General features: G+C 41.6%; 1 non-coding gene across 1 annotated transcript; it reads left to right on the top strand.

The window, feature by feature from the left end:
- The first annotated feature begins 24,645 nt into the window (after positions 1-24,645).
- LOC145118056 (small nucleolar RNA R71) lies at positions 24,646-24,752 on the top strand. Its single transcript, XR_013713040.1, has one exon. It is a non-coding gene; the product is annotated as a small nucleolar RNA R71 (small nucleolar RNA).
- Positions 24,753-25,726: the final 974 nt, after the last annotated feature.

Below are 25,726 nucleotides of genomic sequence, written 5' to 3'. Positions count from 1 at the left end.
ACTGTTATTGTACGGAAACTCTGCCAGTGGAAGGTACGTATCCAAACTCCCTCCAAAATCCAACACACATGCTCGCATCATATCCTCAAGTGTCTGGATCATCCTCTCACTCTGGCTATCTGTCTGGGGGTGGTACGTCGTACTAAAATGCAGCTGAGTGCCCAGTTCCTCGTGGAACGTCTTTCAAAACCTATATGTAAACCGAACATCCCTGTTAGAGACTACCGACACTAGCACCCCGTGTCTAGCCACCACCTCTCGCACATAAATATCCGCCAACTTCTCAGCGGATATACTCTCAGAGATCGGAATAAAGTGGGTACTCTTCGTCAGTCTGTCTACGATCACCCATATGACGTCCACACCCCTCGCCGTGTTCGGTAACTTCGTGATGAAGTCCATAGTGATCTCTTCCCATTTCCACATGGGAATGGGTAGCGGTTGAACCTTGCCATGAGGCCGCTGATGCTTGGCCATGACCTTCCTGCAGGTCAAGCACCACTCCATAAACCAGGCGATCTCCCGCTTCATGTAGGGCCACCAGTAACTCAGTCTCAAATCTATATACATTTTCATAGCCCCCGTATGTATAAAGAACTTGGACATGTGTGCTTCCTCCAATATCTTCTGTCTTACTCCTCCCATCACCGGTACCCACACCCGACCACACTATGTCAGAAGGCCACAACTATCCTTAACAAACAAAGGATACTGTCCCTGAATCCTCTCTATCTTCCAATTCTCCTTCTTCACCCCCTCGACCCGAGCCTCCTTGATCATATCCAACAATGAAGAGATCACGGTCATCCTCAAACAAACGTTCCCAATCGGGGAACCTGGTGCCTTGCGGCTCAAACCATCGGCCACCACGTTGGCCTTCCCTAGATGGTATAGGATCTCACAATCATAGTCTTTCAGCACGTCCAACCACCTCCTCTGTCGCATGTTGAGGTTCTGCTGATCCGTCAAATACTTTAAACTCTTGTGATCAGTATAGATGGTGCACCGCACTCCATATAAGTAGTGCCTCCAAATCTTGAGGGAAAACACCATTGCCCCCAATTCCAGGTCATGAGTGGGGTAATTCGCCTCCTGAGGCTTCAACTACCTCGAGGCGTAAGCTATCACATGCCCCCTCTGCATCAGCACCACACCTAACCCCAAGATCGATGCATCGCAATACACTACTAAATCATCTAATCCCTTAGGTAGTACTAGAATCGGAGCCTCGCATAACCTCTGTCTCAGGGTCTTAAAAGCCAACTGATGATCCGTACCCCATCGAAATGTTGTGTTCTTCTTGGTCAAGCGGGTCAAGGGCACATCAATCGTGGAGAAATCCTGGATGAATCTCCGATAATATCCCGCTAGACCCATGAAGCTACGAATCTAGGAAGCATTCTTTGGTACTCCCCCCCGCATCACTACCTGAACCTTGGTTGGATCAACCGAAATACCCTCCTGGTTGATGATGTGCCCCAAAAACTGTACCTCCCGTAGCCAGAAATCACACTTGGAGAGCTTGGCATACAACCTCTCCGCCCTCAATGTCTCCAATACCTCTCTCAGATGCTGCTCATGCTGCTCCTTGGTCTTAGAATAGACCAAGATATCATCAATAAAAATCACTGACCGATCTAGAACAGGTCTACACACCCTGTTCATGAGATCCATGAACGCTGCTAGGGCATTGGTGAGCCCAAATGGCATCACCACAAACTCATAATGCCCATACCGAGTCCTGAAAGCTATCTTCGGTATGTCCTCATACCGAATCCTCATCTGATGGTATCCCGACCGAAGATCAATCTTGGAAAACCAAGACGCACCCTACAGTTGATCGAACAAATCATTTATCCTCGGTAGCGGATAACGGTTCTTCACCGTTAGTTTGTTTATCTCTCGATAATCAATGCACATCCTGTGTGATCCATCCTTCTTTTTCACGAACAGGATTGGAACTCCCCATGGGGAACTGCTCGGACGGATAAACCCTCGGTCCAGTAGTTCCTGAAGTTGCGTAGATAGCTCCTGCATCTCGGGCGATGCTAGCCCGTAAGGTGCCTTCACTATCGGAGCGCGACCCGACACCAAATCAATGCGAAACTCTACCTGCCTCTCCGGAGGCACCCCTGGTAACTCTTTGGGAAAGACGTCCCAAAATTCCTGTACAACCGGCACACTTCCCACATCTGTCGTGGTCTCAACCCTCGTATCCGAGATATAAGCCAGAAATCTCATACATCCCTACAGCATAAATCTCCTAGCCCTCGCAGCCGAACAGAGGATTGGCCCACGTGAGGCCCTTTCACCATGTATAACTAGTTCTCACGCACTTGGGGTTCGAACCCTCACCAACTGGCGCTCGCAATCGATCATGGCCCCATTGGCCCCCAACCAGTCCATCCCGATAATCACCTTCAGCCCTCGCAACGGTATCGGGACTACATAAACACGAAACTTCTCCCCAAGCACATTCAGGACACAACCCTGATACACCCTCGCAACACTCACATTGCGGTCATATGCAATCTCCACCTCGAGCGGGAATCCAAAGTTCTCAGCGTATCCCGTAACTTCTTGCTAAGCGCAAGAGATACGAACGATCGGGTAGCTCCCGTATCAAATAAAACATGAGCCGACATACCATTGACCAAAAAGGTCCCTATACATAAGAACAATGCACACATAAGCAATACAGGTAAACATAGAGCAGAGAAGAATAAACACGTACCAACCATAATGTCTGGCGCTGCCCGAGCCTCCTCGGTAGTCAACTGAAATGCGTGGCTATTCACCGCTGGAGCATCCACCTTAGCAGGGCGGCCATCAGTAATCCTCATCGTGACGGGCACAGGCGCCGCCACTGCTTCTCTCCCTCCCTGCAACCTCGGACAATCGACCTTTTTATGGCCAGTCTGGTTGCAGTGGAAACATATAAAACCCTTCTTGGGGCAGTCCCTGCTCACGTGGCCCGACTAACCACACATATAACATACCGGGCTCGTCCCCCGGCAAGCTTCCTCATGAGACCTCCCACACTTGGCACACTACCACTGCCCTGCTGGCCCCTACTGGATGAATCTGAGGTCTTAGGCTTTTTATCCTGACCTACTGTTGTCTGTGCCTGCTCGGGCTTCCGCTTGGTGCGGAAATCCAACTCCATCTCCCACTCACGGGCCTTCTCCACCATCTCATTCAGGGTCTTACACCCTGTGAAGCTCACAACTCCCGGATATCATCCCTCAACATAGAATGATATCTCGTCCTCCGCATGTTCTCATTGGTAGCATACTGTGGGATCTACAATGCTCGCTCCCGAAACTTGGCGGTGATCTCCGCCACAATCTCGATGGTCTACTGGAGCTCCTAGAATTCCCTCACCATCCGTTTCACCTCAATAGTTGGTGCAAAGTCCAAGTCAAATCGTCAAACAAACTTGGACCATGTCATCTCAGCCACACAAGCTGCTCCCACCTGACTAGTCACCTCGCCCCACCAGTCTCGGGCTCTGTCTCTCAGCATACATGAAGCAAAGCCCACATTTGCTGCATCCGGGAAAGAACTCGTGCACTGGGCGTTTTCAATATCCGCCACCCAGCGTCGGCTCACAATTGGGTCCCTGACCCTGAAACACTCCGGTGCTCCATACGCCTTGAACTTTCGAAATGAGGAAGTTTGGGCCCCGATCTCGCCCGCAACAATCTCAGCTCTGAATGACCTGAGCCTTTCCTCCATGATCCCCATCATGCCCTCCTTGACCGTCCCAAATATCACTGGGGTTGCATCAAGGATACCTTCGTAACCTCGGCTGCAATGATCTCGCGCAGCCTCTCATCAATGGGCTCTGCACCCCTGCCCGATCCGGATCCAGATCATGATCCCCCTGTCCCAAATCGTGTCACCACCATGCTGAACTGAAATGTCATAAACAATAATAATCAGAATATCTATATAGGGGATATTCCCACACCGGTCCTCCTTAGAGCTGTCACATCTAACATTGGTTCGGGTACAGGTCCTGTGCTTTCAGTAGTATGAGCCTAATACTACCTTCCACACCTACCTGTACCTTCCCCAAAGCTCTACCTGATAACTCCAATTCATCCCAAAATAAATCATATCCCACAAACCATCGCATAACCCAAATCCTAGGCTGTCCTAAGATTCGCTCTACCCATATCAATCAGACCAATCATAACAGGTTGCCTTTATGCATGCAAATTATACACAGAAAAGGATCAAATAGACTTTCGAATAAAAGATTCTACCCTAGGACCACAACCAGACAAGGAATAGGAAATAAGGCCAAATCAATCATTCTAAGGGTATAAGCTCCTAACCGTATAGCAAGTTCCATACGATTATCAAAACTCAAATATCAGTATAACATGGCTAACATATTGGGGAACTACTTACTTGGCTAGGCCGTTCACGCACGTTGCACTCTCATCTTTTCCATCCTTTAAAAGTTTTAACTTATATTTTATTTTTGAAAACAATTTAACCATTTCCTTAGTTTGAGTCCTGACACACCCGAGAGTGTGCCTGAGTCTCTCAAACCAAGGTTCTGATACCAACTTGTAACAACCCAATTTTTCAAAAGAAAATTTTCATTTTTAATTAGTCAAAACACCTTTCTATAAATATGAAACCCCAATACAATTGTTTTCAAAGTCATATCCAAAACAATATTATTTCCAAATATCAGAGTGTCCCATAAAATGCCTGAGAGAGAGTGCACGCCGCGCCATCAAGCCTTGCCCTTGCCCTTAAGCTCAGATGTACCTGAAACAAATCCACAAACTATAAGCTAATGCTTAGTGAGTCCCCCAGAGCATACCCTACATACAATCCACATAACTGTTAGGTTTTGAGCACTATAACACTCCTATGGTGCACATGCAACCCTAAAAGCTTTGGATCTATGTTTTCTCTATTATACATGCGTATTTTCAATGTTCCACATCATTCTCCCTAACTATCATACAAATTGTCAAATGAACAATACAACTAGTTAGATAACTTACATTTTAGAAGGACCTATAGTTCTTGACCTTTGAAAGCTTGAGCACCCCAAGTGTGATGCCTCTAATGATTCACAAACACCAATATGCAAGAGGAGGCTTGAGAGAATAAGTTACTTGCACAAAATCAATATCACTCTCCAAGAATGTTGTACCAACTTGTGTAACCGATTTTGGTCATGAGGGTGTGCTTTTATAATGTAGCAAATGCTAGGGTTACACTTTGTAAACCGTAATGACCTTTCATATTACTTAGTATCCATGGGTTAACCTCCATGGACTATCCATGTAGGTTTAGCCCACCCAAATAACCATGGATCATTGGCCCACACTATAAGTATCATTGATTTACACAATCAACCCCCATATATTTAATTAGTCTCTTTTGACCACAAAATTAATTCCAAATTAATTATTGATCAATACTAATTAAATAATATGATTTCATATTAATATATTATACTTGTAATATATTAATAAATCATAAATAACCTTATTCTCAAAAGTCCATCCTATCAAATTGCACTGGTGAAGGCAACCCAAAAGGACCATGCTACAATCGGGTCAAGTACATCCCAGTTATAGTTATGAGCTTAGACACCAAATCCAACAGTCTTTCACATGGATAAGTCTAATAACTATAACTGAGAATGCAACTTTAGGATCCGACTTAGCAATCGTAATCTTTCAAAAGCCTCTGTCGCACTCTGACTTAGTCAGTGACGCGTCCTTCAGATAAGGGATCATATACTCCTCTGTTCTTAAGATATCTATGCGGACAAATACATGGAACATAGTCATACTTATTGTCCCGCAATTTGTTTCCCGATTTCCGATTCGTCTGACATAGAACATAACTGAACACATCAATTTAGTTCTGACCGGGCCCGACACATAGTCAAACCAGAATCATCGAGGGGCCCAAGATATCGCTTTTAATCCTCTTTGGATAAAAGGAACAGATAAACTTCGACATTATATTCTTGTAGTAACTACTCATTAAGTCATGCACAACGATACGTTTTATAACATCAAGTTACTGATGCATTTTCGTATCACCAATGCACAACCAACTCGTAGTCAACAACTCATATGTCTTAGTTTGAAGACTATATGATATTATCGTCTCACAATCACTCGTGATAAATTTCATGAAGTGATTCAGGTGAGCGCGGGTTGAATCCAATACTCAAATCTTATTTCAGGAGCACTCATGAATGGTGTAGCACACTTTTGCTATGTCTAACGCCTTAGACAATCTACAAGCCAACTCATGACAGTCTTCTTTCATACATACTTCCAACGTATGATCGACTGTAGATAGTTTGAATAATTTTATTATTCGGGAAGTCAAAACTTGCAAAGTGAAACTCAAGAATAATACTAATCCTATATGGCCCCAAAACTTTTGAGTGTAAATAAAACTCCTTTTATTTAATCACCATATTGATTACACGTTATTCATTGTATATTGTTTCGATTTATCAACTAATACTTGAATTAAAACAATAGCTATCCCATGCTCCAAGCATGGACACTATGTTTTCCTACGGTCCTTACTTTGTGAAATAGATCAATTGTAAACATTTCCGACGATACTCATTTCGCAATTCCAAATCCTTATTGTAAGTGTAAGAATGCCAAGTTCTTGCTACTTACTGTAATTTGTTAGATTCCAAACTTATATGCAGTGATCCTTTTGTAATGACAATGTACACAATTCACAGAGACTTTTTCAATTACAAAACATTCCATTGGAGATTGTTACAAGACAATTCCATAGATCCGAAGTCTCATATTCAAAGCACATTCCTTCGAACATCCTTCTTGCATAAAAGTTTCTAACTTTCTCATAGATTCTTCATATCCAACTCCCATTATGGAAACATTTCCATATTTGCCATATGACAACTCATTGTTAATAGAATCCTGTCTATTCATAATAATGTCAATATGTTCCATCCATTACTATACTTCCAACTATCCATAAGCAACCAATCTTTGGCGAACCTTGGATTGTTCTTAGCAGTTGTTTAATAACTTTAGTCATATCCAGTTCTAGTCCTTTTCTCTATTAGTGCCCTAGGCATTTGGAAAATTAGAATACATGAATATTATAGCATATGCAATCGATCCTATATCCGAAGCATATGGGATATGATTCATAATGTCTTACATAAATACATGATACTTGACCAGTCTTTTGCAATAATTTTTCATATATAGAATTTCCAATGTTGAAGCATTTCAACATGGTATTCATATAAATCCTTGACTAAATTTGATTAAAATCTCAATCTAAACTTTTAGAATTGAAATGAAGTATAAATTCCTCTCCCTTAATTATAGCAAAACAACTTTTCAACCCTGCAACTTTGCGAATTGAAAACTTTGTTTTCTAAAATTAACATTGCTAACTTGCAACACTTACCATAATAATTATGCTCCCACTAGCATAACAATTATTTTGTTACTTGCATAACATTTATCTTCCCACTAGTTGTGACATAAATCCAAAAATCAGTTGAACTTCTAGAAATCAGTACTTTATTGACTATCTTACCACAGTTCAGATTTCTGACACGAGATGCTTCGATAAGCCTTTATCTAAGCTCACACACCTTTTATTAGAAAGCTCATATGTGTGTCTAAACAATTTTAGAACTTACAGCAATAAGTCTCAGATGTTTAGACCTTTTACCATTTCTCACAATTCGAACTATGCAGAGGGATGTCGTAGTCATAATCGAATTTGAGAATGAAAATATCACAAGTGCTTATTATTTAAAATCTAATTAGTGAAAGCGTTTCCTCACAACCATTTCCATGAATTGGAGATAAACCTTATGGCACTTAGATTTTATGGTGTATGTGTTCCTATCCATGTGAATTTGTCAAAACCATAATCACAAGACAAGGTTAGTGACAAATCCAAACTCATATGGACTGAACTTGTTCAATCTTAATTTCTTGCCACCTGGCAGCACAAGGGCATGTCATTGCTTCCAGGTTGTTATGCAAACAATTGAGAACTAATAGAACTCACATGCATAGTTAATTTCAACTGGAATGGCCACATAAACAAGAAATGTCAACACGATAGGTCACAAACCTCAAGTTGTGCGCTAGTGATTAACAATAGGTTTATTCTTGATTAGTTCTTGAAGCTTTTCAAGATCTCTAAGACTCCAACTAACCTCTTGACATATAAGATTCTCTTTGTCAAGAAACATTACTTGACAAACAAACATTCAAGAGTTAGTGTGGTTTCTTATCACGACAAACACTTCTCACAATTGGTCTTTGTTTTATCCAAAACATTACAACTTACCAATTTCAAATGTAAAAGAGTAGAAAACATTTTACTCTACATTTGCTGATATGTCACTCAATATACAATCTTGGAGTATGACTCTAAGATTTGATTTTTGAACGAAGTATGATTCATCTTAATTGATTTAACCATTTCAACAATTCCTGATGCCTCTTCTTAGCCAAAAAAATGCACTAAGGCGTCCTTAGAGGATCAAATTGTGATCTGTTTTTCATAATCATTAAGATGATCATAAAACACGATACTCAAGTACTCTCCCATCTTTTTCAGGTTGGAGAAACTTTTATCTTTCTACCAACTTTGATTCTTCTTATTCGTTCTGCTATACATTGAAACTTTTCAATGACTCAAAATTATACTTAATCTTGTAAGCATAACCATATTTAATAACTTTAGTAAATCATACCGAATAGTCTTATCGTTGTGGTGGACCTGACGAGCGCACAACCAAGTGTACGTGATCCCCTAGTCCTTCACTCGACTCATATATACATGTGAACAAGGAATTAGTCTTAATTTCCCAAAGACGAAGGTTCTCTTTCATCATGCAATACAAGTTGCATGATTCCAGTTTCTATCCAATCGAAACTTGGGTGATGAGAATCTTTCCTTGTTTGGTAAATTTAGACACTACCACAAACGAAAGAATCAAATCCATATTGCTTAAAAAATACAAACATCAATTTTTCACATATGTCATTGCAAGGAAATATAAATAAGATAAAAAACCAAAATTTTATTTATTTATAAAAGGTGCGGAAAAAACTTTTTCCTTACAATGCAATTACAAACGGAAATTATGTTACTACATATTTCAAAGCAATCTATCATAACTCCTAAGCAGCAGCTCAAAAATCTGGTCATCGAACCATGCGATCAAAATCCATCTCTTCGCGATCAGACTCTGCATGCCTTTCCTTTAAACATCCTTTGATCCTACAAACCATCAAAATGTAATCTTATCACATCATGTATTAAGAATCTACAAACAGGAACCTAATAGATCTTCCAATCAAATTTGCTTGACCATTGCACAAAATCATTGCTGATTCAGCAGCAATAAGAAAATAGGTCACATCGTGGGCTGTCATATAGTAGTCTTTAACAAACTGACTATATGACTCGGAAAGTGACTGAAGAACCAAGTCAACAGCCAACTCCCTCGGGAAAACGACACCCAACATTCCCAGCTTGTCAATGTGTGACTTCATATCCAAAACATGTGCACACACACACATACACCTTCCATCTTAGTGTTTACTAGCCAATAGGGCTTGAGTGACCTTCAACTTTTCAAGTCTTCGAACTTGTGGATCAGGGAGAATAATTGGAGGAGGTGGAGGAAGTGAAGCATGATATTGTGCAATATCATCTTCATGTGGAAAGCTTTTTCCAAAAGATTCGGGAAGAACATAGTTGTCTGAACTAGACATCTACAAGGGAGAAATTCAAGTTAGTTGACTTAAGTCCTTAATATAACACCCAAAATGAAATATTAAGGCTAGGACCCAACACGATATTTTACAATTGCAAAGAGGGATGCCATAATCCAATTGTAAAATATTTGAAGGTAGGTAAATGACGATTTTCCAATTTCCACCATGAAAAACGAATTAGATTATTTAGTTTTAATTGAAATTCCTAGATCCTTTGAGATTCATTGAACTTTTCAATGGCATGTTTAAATCTCGATTGTGCCCTTCAAGTTTGTGATTGAGATAGCGAGGATCACAAACAAGGTGTGAATAACCATGGAAATTAGCTTGGTACACTCAATGTTACAAATCACCTAATCAATGTGTCGGTTAACCACACACGCTCCTTTAATCTATGATTAACATTAAGCTACCCTTTTGCCGCACATTGCCAGTCCCAGATTAGTGTGCCGGTTAACCACACACGCTCCACTAACAACTTAACAAGATGCAAAGTGTAATTTCATGGATTAGCACCATTTCACATTTTCCTAAAGTAACTAAGATTGGGAATTTAAATAAAAGTTTAGTTACTTTATATTTATCATTATACTTTTAATGATGGAGAAGTAATGTCATATCCTACCCGTTCGGCTAACGACCCTCCACCAGTCAAGGAAGCGGTGGGTGAGAGTGGACACCTATTAAACTGCCATTTTATAGGCAGTATCCTTATACCCCCCTTATAGATCGGCTTCGTGAATGTGGCCTACTAACGGTAAGACCGTCTTGTCTTATATATATATATATATATATATATATATATATATATATATATATATATATATATATATATATATATTATGAAACTTATAATATTATAAAGTATAAGGGTTGAATTTTAACTTTTAAAACTCTAGGGTTTGGAATTAAAGTTTCATTAGTGAGACTTTACAAATTCCAAAACTTGAGGGCAAGTTTTTGAAACTTGTCAAAAACCTTCATTTCTATAACTCATGAGTTTAATGTTGGTTTTATGAAAATACTCTTGACATTACATAACTTGAGGACAAGTTATGGAGTTTATTAAAACATCTATGATAAGATTTTTCATGTTCCATGACTTGAGGACAAGTTATGGAACCCATTAAAGAACAATTAGATCAATTCTAACAAGGAAAATTATCACATAATTTTAATCATGATCTAAACTAACTCATAAGGCAAAACAATTCATATCAAATAAAACAAATAATTAACCTATTATCTTAATATTTGACAATTGTCCTTTCATTTTCCATAACTTATGAGTTTAATGTCATTTTAATGTATGAGACTTTTCATTTTCCACAACTTGAGGACAAATTATGGAGGTCATTAAAGGCATTTAGATCATTATTTTAATTAACACTATAATGAAATAATTCATCCATGATCTAGTTAAACTCATAAGAACAAGATAATTCATATCAACAATCTTCAAGATATTAGCCTGATCATATAAACTGATACAAATGTTCAAATTATGACAATTATCTTTTAATTAAATAAGCATGATCACTGCCATATCAAAAAACAGATTTCATGGTTCAAAAAACAGTTTGGGGTAATGATCCTAATCCAATTCTAGCCAAAAACTCAGAATTATGCACACAGGAACACCAACTCGGCGAGTACATGAACTGGACTCGTCGAGTTGGTCTGTTTCTGAGTGGACTCGGCGAGTCAGCCAGTGGAATCGGCGAGTTCATCAGTCAGATGCAAAAAATTTCGATTTTTTCAACTTGGAAAACTAACAAGCATCAAGTATAACAGAAAACAATCCTAGGCTCTGATACCACTGTTGGGTTTTGAGCACTATAACACTCCTATGGTGCACATGCGACCCTAAATTTTTTGGATCTATGTTTTCTCTATGATACATGCATATTTTCAATTTTCCATAGCATTCTCTCTAATTAGCATACAAATTGTTAAATGAACAATACAACTAGTTAGATGACTTACCTTTTAGAAGGACTTGTAGTTCTTGACGTTTGAAAGCTTGAGCACCCCAAGTGTGATGCCTCTAATGGTTCACAAACACCAATATGCAAGAGGAGGCTTGAAAGAATAAGTTACTTGCACAAAATCAATATCACTCTCCAATAATGTTGTACCAACTTGTGTAACCGATTTTGGTCATGAGGGTGTGCTTTTATAGTGTAGAAAATGATAGGGTTACACTTTGTAAACCCTAATGACCTTTCATATTACCTAGGCTCCATGGGTTAACCTCCATGGACTATCCATGTAGGTTTAGCCCACCCAAATAACCATGGATCATTAGCCCACATTATAAGTATCATTGATTTACACAATCAACCCCCATATATTTTATTAGTCTCTTTTGACCACAAAATTAATTCCAAATTAATTCTTGATCAATACTAATTAAGTAATATGATTTCATATTAATATATTATACTTGTAATATATTAATAAATTATAAATAACCTTATTCTCAAAAGTCCATCCTATCAAATTGCACTAGTGAAGGCAACCCAAAAGGACCATGCTACAATCGGGTCAAGTACATCGCAATTATAGTTATGGGCTTAGACACCAAATACAACAATAACACATATCAAGTTAGCTATAAAAGCTACATATATCACATAAGCTATGCATACAACATACAAGGAAGCCATGGAAACCCTCCAGGGTCTTACACCTAATGCCACTGGAACCCCCATGTGGTCTTAACTGCCTGCCATGGGAACCCCCACATGGTCTTCCTGCCTTGGGAACCCCCACAAGGTCTTCACTAACAAACAAGACATAATGCAAACTATCCATGCAGATATACTAGGATGCCATGGAAACCCTCTAAGGTCTTATACCAAATGCCACGGGAACCCCCACGTGGTCTCAGACTACTGCCACGGGAACCCCTTGGGGTCTTCCATGCAAATGTCATACTAACGTAACACATAATCAATCAACAATCCACATAACATAAAATGGGCCGGCCTTGGTGCCTTAGACCCATTGGTATGGTGAGAAGACTCACATCTCGAATGCCGAACTGACAAGCTAGAATCAGGTATGTCCCACGCACCGCTCCTACTCAACTTCCTATACCCATAATGTGATTAACTTGTCATAATCCCATAATTACCCTCAAAGTTAACCCTGGTCAAAGTCAAGGTCAACAGTCCATGTTGACCTCAACTCGTCGAGTGCATCCAGCAACTCGTCGAGTTATCTGTATGACTCGTTAACTCGCCGAGTCACCTTTGTAACTCGTCGAGTTCCTCCCGAGTCCATTCCACTGAATCCCGCCTCGACTCGTCGAGTCACCCTAGTGACTCGTCGAGTTCATCATGTGTCCAGAAAACAAATGTCTAAACGGACCCAAACCCTAATGCTTCACTGCACTCATCCAGAAATTCAAAAACGGGCAAAACCTACCCCGACTCGTCGAGTCAGCTAAGGGACTCGACGAGTTCCTTTAGTCCTTTCCAAGTTTAGCCCTTTACAATGGGATCTAAGGTCCCAAACTCCAGATCCAAACTCCCTTAGTGCAGATACCACATAAAGTTGCAAACTTTACGTGCATGCAAGACCCTTCAAGTCCATAACACCAAAACTAGGCTTCCTACAAGGTTTTTGTGCATGGAAAGGGGCTAGGATGCATAAAGTGAGCAACTTTATGTAATTAGGGACCTAGAGAGGTCCAGATCTGGAACCATATCCTTGTGATAAGTCCAGATCCAAGTTTGACTCCATATTGCACCAAAGATGGTCATTTACTTCCAAGAAAAGGGATCTAATCAACTAGAGATCAAGGTGACGACTTTATACCTCAAAATGATGGCCAAGACAGAGTAGATGTTGGATCTACTGCTCCTCTCCTTGCTTCTTCCTCTTCAAGCTCTAAAATCCTTCACAAATACCCCGAAATCACTCACAAAAGCTCTCACTCTCACTCTAGAAGATGGACGGTCGAAATAGGGTTCTATCTGGCTAAAAGGGTGATAAGGGAGGCCACAAGAGGCGGGTTATTTCCTTAAATAGGGTGCAGACCCTAAAAATTAGGGTTTCTCTTTAGAGCTCCTACTCGTCGAGTCGGGGCCTTCTGACTCGTCAAGTAGGACCCAAACCCTGCGTCCCCTAATAGTCATTACTCGACGAGTTCGAGCACCCCAACTCGCCGAGTCCATGAACAAAACTTTAAACATTACATAAAATAGTCAATACCTAGAACAGGTGTTACACAACTCGTCGAGTTGCTCTGACAACATGAGTATAAATTAATTAAATATTATACCTAGGAGTCGGGATGTTACAATTCTCCCCCACTAGAATCAGACTTCGCCCTCGAAGTCATCCTCAGGAAACAACTCTGGGTACTGCTCCCGCATCTCGGACTCCGGCTCCCAAGTCCACTCGGATCCCTTCCGATGTTGCCACTGAACCTAAACCAAGGGCACCTCTTTATTCCTCAAGACCTTCACCTTCCTATCCAAGATCGCTATCGGCTTCTCCATGTAGTGCAGGCGATCATCAACCTGAATGTCCTTTAAAGGAACCACTACAGTCTCATCAGGCTACACACTTTCTCAGCTGGGACACGTGGAAGGTGTTATGAATCTGGCTCAACTCTGCAGGCAGCTCTAACCGGTAAGCTACCTTACCCACTCGAGTGATTACTCTGAAAAGACCAATGTATCTAGTGCCCAGCTTGCCCCGCTTCCTGAATCGGATCACCCCTTTCCATGGGGATACCTTCAAGAGAACATAATCTCCGACTTGGAACTCTAGCTCGGAACGTTGTCGGTCTGCGTAACTATTCCGACGACTCTGAGCCATCAGTAACCTCTTTCAGACCTGTTGGATCTGCATTGTCGTCTTGAGCACTATCTCAGTGCTCCCCATCACTCTCTTCCCTACCTCTCCCCAACAGAAGGGGGTCCGGAACCTCCTCCCGTATAAAAGCTCAAAGGGAGGCATACCGATACTGGAGTGATGGATGTTGTTATATGAAAACTCAGCCAAGGGCAAGTAAGTATCCCAACTTCCACCGAAGTCCATAACACATGCGCGTAGCATGTCCTCGAGCGTCTAAATCGTCTTCTCGCTCTTCCCGTCTGTCTGTGGGTGGTAAGCGGTGCTGAAATGCAACAGGGTACCCAACGCCTCATGAAATTTCTTCCAGAACCTGGAAGTAAAACGCACATCCCGATTTGACACTATCAATGTTGCCACCCCATGTCGTGCCACCACCTCTCGAACGTAGATCTCGGCCAATTTCTCCGTAGAAGAGCTCTCACTTATAGCCAGAAAGTGAGCAGTCTTCGTCAACCGAACTACAATCACCCATATCGCATCAACACCTCGCGCAGTCCTCAGTAACTTGGTAATAAAATCCATGGAAATATGCTCCCACTTCCATAGAGGAATCTCCAAAGGCTGCAACTTGCCACGAGGACGCTGGTGCTCTGCCTTGACCTGGCAACAGGTCAAGCATCTCTCGACTATCCATGCCACATCTCTCTTCATACAAGGCCACTAATAATCCATTCTCAAGTCCAAATACATCTTAGTGGCACCAAGGTGAATAGAAAACCTCGACTTATGGGCCTCTTCCATCAAAGTATGTCGAGATCCACCCGAATATGGCACCCATATCCACCCATGATAGGTCATAAGCCCACGACTATCAGTCTTAAACTTAGAAATCTTCCCGATCACCCACTCTCTCTCCGGTTCTCTGGTCTCATGGCCACTGCTTGGGCCTCTCGGATGTTATCTAAGATTGGGGTCATCACTGTCATCCTCATGCACACGTCCCGAATTGGAGCACTCGCTGCTCTACGACTCAGGGCATCGGCTACCACATTAGCCTTGCCATGATGATACAAAATCTCACAGTCATAGTCTTTCACTACATCCAACCACCTCCTACGTCTCATATTCAGGTTGGGTTGGTCAATAAGGTACTTCAGGCTCTTATAGTCCGTGTATATGGTACACCGGACACCATAGAGATAGTGGTGCCAAATCTTGAGGGCGGACTCCACCGCCCCCAACTCCAAATCATGGGTGGGATATCTCGTCTCGTGAGTCTTCAGCTACCTCGATGCATATGATATCACGTGCCCATTCTGAATCAACACGATACCCAACCCGGAAATGGATGCATCACAGTAGACTACGAAGTCCTCTACTCCCTCCGGAAGGGCTAACACTGGAGCTTCGCACAATCTCTGGCGAAGAGTCTCAAATGAGGCCTGTTGCTCGGGCCCCCAGACAAAGGTAACACCCTTCCTAGTCAACCTGGTGAGAGGAACGACAATCTTGGAGAAATCTATGATAAACCTTCGATGGTAACCCGCCAGACCCAGAAAACTCTAGATCTCGGATGGGGATCTCGACACCTCCCATCGCATAGCTGCCTCAATCTTGGTCGGGTCAACCAAAATCCCATTCTGGTTAACAAGGTGTCCCAAGAACTAGACCTCTCGTAACCAGAAATCACACTTGGAGAATTTGGCATAAAGCCTCTCCATCCTCAATACTCCAAGAATCTCCCGAAGATGCTCTACGTGTTGTTCCCTACACCTCGAGTGCACCAAAGCGGCGTCTATGAACATGATCATCGACCTGTCCAACATGGGCCGGCACACCCGGTTAGACCTGGAAATGGGGCGAGTTTGGAGTGAATCGACCTTGATCCAAACCCATTTAGCAAATTTCAAAATCCAATCCAAACCCGCTCCGTAACCCGCAGGGTTTTAAATAATCAAACCCATACCCTTATCCACCGAATCAACATATATCCAAACTCACCCCATAACCCATAGGTTTTTTGATTAATCAAACAAAAGTGTTTATTTAGAAAACGCATTACATACTCGAGGACTTTCGATTGGAATTAAATTCACTATTGTAGTAACTTCCGATTAATTTTAGAATATCGAATGTGGTGATAGAGAATAGCAATTGCAAACTTTCTTTCGTTTGATAATGACTTTATTGCTTTATAAATGAAATTAGTGATTGCTTGATGAAATATTAATAAAATGATACCATGATTCTTGTTAATAGACCATCTAGAAGTTGACTCCTCGAGTCCTATGTAAAAATAGTTTGGCCTTTGGGTTTTTTCCCTTTGGACTTTTGATTATATTTAAAATTAAACTTTAGACATATAAACGTATATTTCTAAAATTTATACGGCGCGGGTTATAAACGGATCAGATCTGTGATGATCCATACCCGACCCTTTTAATAAAAGGGTTAGCGGGTACGGGTTGTTAACGGGTAAACGAATCAAAAACTATGCTCCAAACCCATATAATTCTTACGGGTTTGGATCGGATCAGGGTCAAAACCTGCTCCATTGCCAGGCCTACACTCGGTTCATGAGGTCCATGAGCGTTGTCGGTGCGTTGGTGAGTCTGAAAGGCATCACCTCAAACTCGTAGTGCCCATAACGAGTCCTAAAGGCCGTCTTTTAGATATCATCCTCGCAAACCCTCATCTGATGATACCCATATCTCAAATCAAGCATGGAAAACCAAGACGCCCCCTGCAACTAAACGAATAAATCGTCGATCCTCGGTAGTGGATAACGGTTCTTGACTCTCAGCTTGTTCTACTCCCTGTAGTTGATGCACATCCGGTGTGACCCATCCTTTTTCTTAACAAAAAGGATCGGTGCTCCACACGGTGAGCTACTCGGTCTAATAAAACCTTTCTCCAGCAGCTCCTGGAGCTGCGAGGACAACTCCTACATCTCGGGCGGCAGAAGCCGATAAGGTGCCTTGGCAATAGGCACCGCACCCAGAATCAAATCGATCCGGAACTCCACCTGCCTCTCAGGAGGCACACCCGGTAATTCCTCGGGGAAAACATCCGAGAACTCACATACTACCGGAACATCGGAGATAGAACTCGGCCTCTCAGCGGCAACTCTCGTATCCGTCACATATGCTAAAAACCCCATGCATCCTTGCTGTAAACTCTACCTCGCCCTAGCGGCAGAACATAAAGCTGAACCCGATCTAGTTCCCTCGTGATACACAGTAAGTAATCCCCCACTAGGGTCTCGTATGGTCACCATCTGACGCTCACAGTCAATCACGGCTCCAAACCGGCTCAACCAATCCATGCCCACTATGACACAGACATCACCCATCGCTATCGGCACCAGATCTATCAGGAACTCAACACCAAAGATCTCTAAAAAACGTCCTCTAAATACATCAGTGGAAAAAAATACATGCTCATCGGCTATAGAAACCCTCAGTGGTCGACTCAATGTCTCGCGTCTAACACTAATGTGACGACTAAAGGATAAAGACACGAATGTTTGACTCGCACCCGAGTCAAATAACACCAAAGCATGAACATAACTCACAAGAAACGTACCTATAAGCAACACAGTATGTGCATAGACAAATCTCAAAATAACATAAATAAGGAGATACGTACCAGCAACAACATCAGGCGCGACGCGGACCTCCTCCGCAGTCAGCTAGAATGCTCTCCCATGAGCTCTCGGAGCCTTGGCCTTCACCGGCCGGCCATCAGTAACGCGCAAAGCAGTAGGAGTAGAAGCCTGGGTTGATCCTTGTGTGAGCTGAGGACACTCGGCCTTCTGGTGGCCAGTCTGGTTGCAATGAAAGCAAATCACAAATCCTTTCGGACAGTCCTTCACCATATGCTCCTCCTTGCCATATTTGTAGCAAATCCCTACTCGGTAAGATCCCTCATGACAGTTGCCGCACATGCCACAAGTGCGGCCCTTCTGGCCTCCAGCTCTCAAATCAGTGGGCTTGGCCCGCTTGGTCGCCGACTGCGACTGTACTGGTCTCCTGTCTCTACTCTGGGACTCCTCCTCCTCTCTACTCTGAAACTCTAGCCCAATCTCCCTCCTCCTGGAATTGGTCTGTAGCTCAGCCAATGTTCAATATGAAGAGTTCGTCACGAACTCTTGAATATCTCGTCTCAGTATGCTCAAGTACCGGGTCACACGTGCCTACTCCGTAGACACATGCTTAGGGCAAAACGGCGCCCTCTCATGAAACATCCTCGTAATCTCTGTCACGGTTTTTGTCTTCTGCTTGAGAGATAGAAACTCCAAGGCAAAACGCTCCCTCTCCACCTAGGAACGTACTCATCTCAGAATAGTTGTGTGAACCTCGTCCAAGTCACTTCTACATGGTCTGCAGGAGAATAATCAGTCGTCACAAACCTCCACCAGCCCTTTGCTCCCAAGCGAAGCTGGTTCAGCGCAAATCGTACCTTTAGGTCCTCAAGGCATGAAGAAGTATAGAAACATCCCTCATTATTAGAAATCCATCTCATAGCATCAATCGGGTCATGGGTCTCGTTGAAATCCGGTGGCTTCGTGTTGTTGAACTACCGAAGCAACAACGAATCACTCCCCTGAGGCCTCGCATCGGCTATGGCTGCGGTGGCTGCGGCAGCAGCAGCCTTCGTGACAGCAGCATATCGCTCATCAAATTTCTTAATCAGTATGGTCTTAATAGAGTCGAACATATCTGGTATGGCCTCCCTGATAGCTGAGGCCACCTCCTCCGTAATGTTCCTGTGGATCTCCTCGTCACTAGTACCACTGCCCCCGGGGTTGTTGCGGGTAATCACCATAGTGTATCTGACATGTAAACATGAAAATCATCAAAGACTAGCTCAAGTACTCACGCCATTACCCACCCCTACACGCTCCTTAGTATCCTAAGGTTCTTACTTGGGTCGCATACAGATCTGGTGCTTTCAGTAATACGGGCCCAATACTACCTTACATACCAACCTGTAGTCGTCCCAAGTCCTCCTTCGAGGATCCTAATTCACAAGTACTCTATCCCTCACAAATCTCAAACTACTCTCTCGGTATATTCCTCAATGCTCATCCAGGTATCTCTCGTAGATTACTCGAAACCCTCTCTAAAGAAAATTCCTGCTATGTATCCCTACTCAGCACACTCACAGAGCAAATAGTAGATAAGATCAATGAATAGCATTTCCTAGGCTAAGGCATCATGAATCAAGAAACTCTAGCTCTAAATCCCTGAAATACCTAGCCTATTTTCTAGCATGCAACTCTAATATCTCATAAGTATCTCATAATATAAAAAAGTAATGGTATTTTGGGAAATCACCATTCAGGCTCTGGCGGATTGTACACACTGCTCCGTCTCGTTTTCTCTTTAAAACTCTTACTCGTTTTAGAGAAAAAAAATCGTTTCTTTTTAGAAAGTTTTCTCAAATCCTCAGTTTGAGTCCACACATACCCGAAAGTACATCCGAATCCCTCAAACCAAGGCTCTAATACAAACTTGTAACACTCTAAATTTTCAAACAAAATTTTCATTTTTAAAATCACATAAAACCCAATATCACATTTCTCAAAAACCACAATGTATAAGTTGTCAAAACACAAGTCAACAATTATTTGATAATATCCCAGAATCCTAAAAAACATAAACTCCGACTGGTGTATACAATCAAGTCGGCGCCTTCCCGCGATCCTGAGAAGCACCTGAAACATATATCACACAACACTGTAAGCAAAAAGCTTAGTAAGTTCCCCAAAATACCACACACAAATAATTAGCCTCTCCTGGCTATATCTCGATAAGGACCCTCCGGTCCATGTGTTCCAGTGCAGACCCTCCGGTCTCACAACTCGGGTTGGACCCTCCGGTCCTAACCAAAAAAGCACAGAATAATATACAACATAAATCACAAAGACAAATGCATGATACCACATAACTCGGTATAAGCATATAAGACCCTCTGGTCACATAATATCACCACTCAAGTAACTATAGTGAGAAGACTCACCTCGTAAGTAAGCAAGTAGGTCTCGCACTCGATGATCGGTCTAGATTCCGCCTACATATCATAATCATATCTAATTAACACTTAATAATAACAACCCTAAAATGTTAGGCTACCCCTTTTCTAACTCTCGAAAAGGGTGAAAGACCATTTTACCCCTCCATGGTCTCCATAACTCATGTCTTGACCAAACCCTAAAAGTCAACGAAAGTCAACACTCGCGTCAACAGTCCATGTTGACCCGAACTCGTCGAGTCCCTCCTATTCTCAAAAAATCGGAAAAACTCCAACTCAACTCGTCGAGTTTGCACGAGTCCAGACTATAGGGGAAAACCCTACCGGCTCGTCGAGTTGGCTCATGGACTCGTCGAGTCCCTCTAGTTCATTTCTCATTTAGATTATTCTAAGAAAAACTAAAGTCCCAAACTCTAGATCTAGCCTCCCAATGCTGAAATACCACGTAAAGCTGCAAGCTTTACGTCCATGCATGGCACCTAGGGCTCAAAATGCCAAAACAAAGCTCTATAGAAGGTTTAATGTTTGGAACTTGGCCAATAGCTTGATAAATCTTGGATCTTTATGCTCAAGGGACCTCATACAGTCCAGATCTGAAGTTTCAACTTCATGTCATGCTCAAATGACTCAAAGGCTCAAAAGGAAGATGGAAATGGCCACAAACTTCCTAAAGAAGAGATCTAACCAAACAATGATCAAGGTGATAGCTTTTTACCTCTAGTTAGCAGCTAGTACTGAAGGAACACTAGATCCAATGCTCTTCTATCTCCTTGCAAGAATGCACCAAATCACACACTTTTAGCTATTCTCTCTCACAGATGATACCATCTCATTTAGGGTTTCTCTCAGGGTGTTAAAGTGATAAGGGAGGCGGAAATGAAGGGTTAAGGTCCTTTAAATAGGTACAAAACCTTAAAATTAAGGTTTTCACACTCAGCTACTACTCATCGAGTTGGGATCCTCCAACTCGTTGAGTAGACTCTAAAAATCACACGGCCATTTAATTCTCTACTTGGCGAGTTGGGGCCTCCAACTCGTCGAGTTTCTCTAACAACATGAATATAAATTAATTAAATATTATACCTGGGAGTTAGGATGTTACAAAATTGATAAATTTTCAGTAACTGAAAAGGAAACACGTCGTGTTGAAACGGTTTTCTGAAAAAAAAATCACAAAAAATTACCCAAACACGGCGTGTGAACAGCTCATACACGATGTGTTAGGTGCTCAGAACAAAAAAATTATGTTTTTCACAAAAGGTTTTACCACACCCCACACTTAAGCCTTGCTTGCCCTCAAGCAACATTTGAATTATTTGAAGACTAAGATAAAAATCCTTAACAAAACACTAAGAAATAAAGGAAAGAAAACGAAAAACTAAAAGAAAGAAAAAGGGAAAAATAAAGCAAACTCAAACAACGAGTTGCCTCCTACAAGCGCTTCTTTTTTAGGAGTCTTTAGCTGGACTCCTTCCTGCTCTACGTTGTGACGGCTGGAAGCAGGACTTCCTTCTTCACTTTTTGTTCCTTCCAATTTCTTTTGTAAGCTTGAACTTTTCTTTTGTATGCATTTTTCGAGTCTTTCTTTTTCTTTTTAGTGGCGTTTTCCTCAAATTTGCGCTCCATTCCCTTACCTCTTCTAATAAGCTTTGTCTTTTCTTCTTGTTGTTGTTGTCCTTCGGTTTCCACTTCCAACTTGTCAATCTCGATCTCCTTTTTATTTACCCCTTCATCTTCACTTGAAATCAAAGTTTCTTTCTCACTTTCTTCATATACTTGAGAATCTGATGGTTGAAAGGTAAAAACTTCAAAATTTGTGGAAACTAAGGTGCGAGGCTTGGTTCGCTTTACTTTCTTTTCTCGATGCTTCTCCCAAATTATCCATTCTTCATCCACATTTTGTAATTCATCGGTTGGCTTGATTACTTCTACTTTCTCGCCAATCGTGTGCAAGACAAAGGAAGGGTTAATGTCCTTACTGTCTGTGTTGTTCCAAGCAATGTTATTCTTTCTTTTCTTTAAACTCTCCGTCTTGTTTGGGACAGGATCAAGAGTAACTTTTACCAGCTTTTGCTTATTTTTATTTAAAACGTCGTGCTCCTGTAAGGTTTTGAGATTTAACACCGTATGCTGATCATTTACCACAGCGTGTTTATCAAGCAAACATGTCGTGTTGTCTTTAGTTGTTTCATCAGATTGCGAATTTTGTCCTGAACACGTCGTATTTCTCTCCTCAACACGGTATGTTTCTTCTTTAAAGTTTCTTGTACATTCTTCACCTGCACTTCCTTCAATTAATTTCTCCAACTCTTGTGGTCTTTTTGAGCATCAAAGTCCCCCTCTGAATAGAACATGAATTCCCCTGATTTGTTTTCTTGCCAACTTTCTAGTTTCTTTTCTAACAATTCATCAACCATATCCACCGAGGAAATCACATCATCACTAGACCTTGAATGCTTCAATATTCAATTAACTCCAAAGGTTACTATATCCTCTCCTACATGCAGGGTAAGTTTAGACTCTCTCACATCTACAATAGTGCAAGTAGTGCTTAGAAACGGTCTTCCATAAACACGAATTTATCAATCTTCACAATAGATCCTTGCATATTCCTCTTAGGAATGTCACCGTGTTGTTTGCTAGAGGAATCGCCATTTGAATGGGTCTCGGCTCCGGGAGGTTCAACTTCTTGAAGAAGGAATAAGGCATAATATTCACACTAGCTCCCGAATCGTCCAATGCATAACTTGTAGCCAAATTCCCAAATTGACATGGCAAAGTTAGACTTCCTGGGTCTCCCATCTTCTTTGGAATTTTGTTCAACATAGCAGCTGAGCAATTTTCGTTCAGAATTACGTTCGATGCCTCCTCCATCTCCCTTCTATTGGTAAGGAGATCATTTAGGAACCTTGCATACTTTGGCATTTGAGTCATCGCTTCAATGAATGGGATGTTGATTTGGAGGTCCTTGATATGCTCTAGAAACTTTTTACACTCTTCATTTTGTTTGTCTCGTATAGCTCGGCCTGGGAATGGCAATGGAGGTTGATATGGCTTAATCGGAGGGATCTTATTTTCTTCTAACGATAAACACAATGTGTGCTTCTCGTTGACACGTAGTGTTGGGGCATCAGAGTGTGACTTTCAGTTCTCTTTTTCCACTTCCTGCACACCCTTCGGATCTTCACTCGGTATGGGTGTTAAGGGAGAGAAAATTTTCCTACTCCTGGTTGTTGCTATATTTATATTTGCGACTCTCGCATTTTACTCGATGTTGCTTGGAAGTCCGCCTAGTGACCTTTCATTGAATTATTTTTCAAGTTGACCGAGTTGCTTCTCGATGTTGAGGATCGACGCTTGCTAACTCCTCATAAGGGCTTGCTTATATCTCATCATAGCTTGTTGACCTTTTATTGCCGCATCCGTTTCGTTATGTCTCTTATCCGATGCGGATGCAAAACGAATGAACATTTCTTCAAGATATGTCTTCTTTTCTTGTACCATCTCTTCTCTTTGATAAAACCCTCTTATCTTTTGCTTGTATTTTTCCTCCTTCGCCTTCTTGTACTCGTCATAGGGTAGCCATTTCTTCTTAGGATTTCTCCAATATTCGTCATATATATCCCCGCTTGAATAACAAACTTGAGCTTTCCGGTTTCCGTTCTCGTCAAGATCACAATCTTTGGTTTGGTGAGGCCCGCTACAATTATCGCACACCACACGGATTGCGTGGATGGATTGGTCCATCTTTGTCATCCTACGACCCATGCTATCCAACTTGACCATCATTGTCGCCATATCATCCGAAATTGAGTTCACCGTTCCTCGAGTTGAGTCATTTCTTGGGTTATGATATTTTCCTGAGTGTTTAGAGAATTATTCAATCAATTTTTTGATGACAGCTGGTGCTTTCTTCGTGAGTGGACCTTAGGAGTCAAGGAGCTGCCTGGTTGTAACATTTACTCCCTCATAAAGGATGGAGACCTCTTGTTGAACATTAAGGTCATTCTGGGGGCAATTTCTCAGCAAGCCCTTGTATCTCTCCCATTCCTCATAGTGTGGTTCTCCTCCCATTTGCTCAAAGTTGGTGATTGCTTTCTTTAATTTTGCTACTTTTGATAGTGTGCATAATTGCTCTATAAACTCTTCATGCATCTTGGCCCATGTTGTGATGGATCCTGGAGGTAGTGCTTTTAACCAATCTTTCACAACTCCCTTGAATGTAACCGATAACTATTGGATAAGGTGTCTAAGTCCATAACTATATTTGGTATGCACTTGACCCGACCCGGCATGGTCCATTTGGGTTGCACTTCACCGGAACAATTTGTATGGATAGTCTTTTGAGAATAGTATATTTATGATTTATTAATATATTATATGTTATAATATATTAATATGAAATCACATTATTTAATTAGTATTGATCAAGGATTAATTAATTTAGTGATCAAAAGAGGCTAGTTAAATATGCATTCTAATAGTATGGGCCAATGGATTATTTAGGATGGGCTAAGCTTACATGGAAGTCCATGGATAGTCCATGGAGATTTTAATCCATGGATCCAATGGAAATGAAAGGTCATGGGTATTAGGGTTTACATGGATGTAACCCTAATCCTCCATACTAGATAAGGAAGTCCAAGGCTCTAGAAATCGGCACTAGTGTGTGAGACTTGAAGCATAGCCAATTTTGTGGGCTTAGTATACTCTCTCAAGAACTTCCAAGTTGTTGTGGTGATTTACGATTCCACTTGAGGCATTCATATTATTGGTGCTAGGCTCTTAAAGCTCCAAGCAATCAACTACAAGAAAAGGTATGTCTTTCTATCTAGTTTTATTGTATAAGAACCTACATTTGCATGCTAGAAAGGACAATGCTTTGGAAATCAATTTTGCATGTATAATAGAGAAAACATAGTTCCAAAGCATCTAGGGTTGTATGTGCACCTTAAGGTTGTTAGGATGCTCAAAACCCATTAGTAACATCCTTAGCAGTACAGTCTCGCGAGGAACGTTCAGATTATTGAATTATTCGGCTATGTTGTTGACCTCGTCAATATGTTTATAATCATCTTCGT

This window comes from Lactuca virosa, chromosome 5, assembly GCF_052849685.1.
Source record: "Lactuca virosa cultivar CGN04683 chromosome 5, Lactuca_virosa_CGN04683_v6, whole genome shotgun sequence".
NCBI lineage: Eukaryota > Viridiplantae > Streptophyta > Magnoliopsida > Asterales > Asteraceae > Lactuca > Lactuca virosa.
Note: the sequence above shows the minus strand (reverse complement) of the source record. Positions and strands in the feature narration are given on the sequence as shown.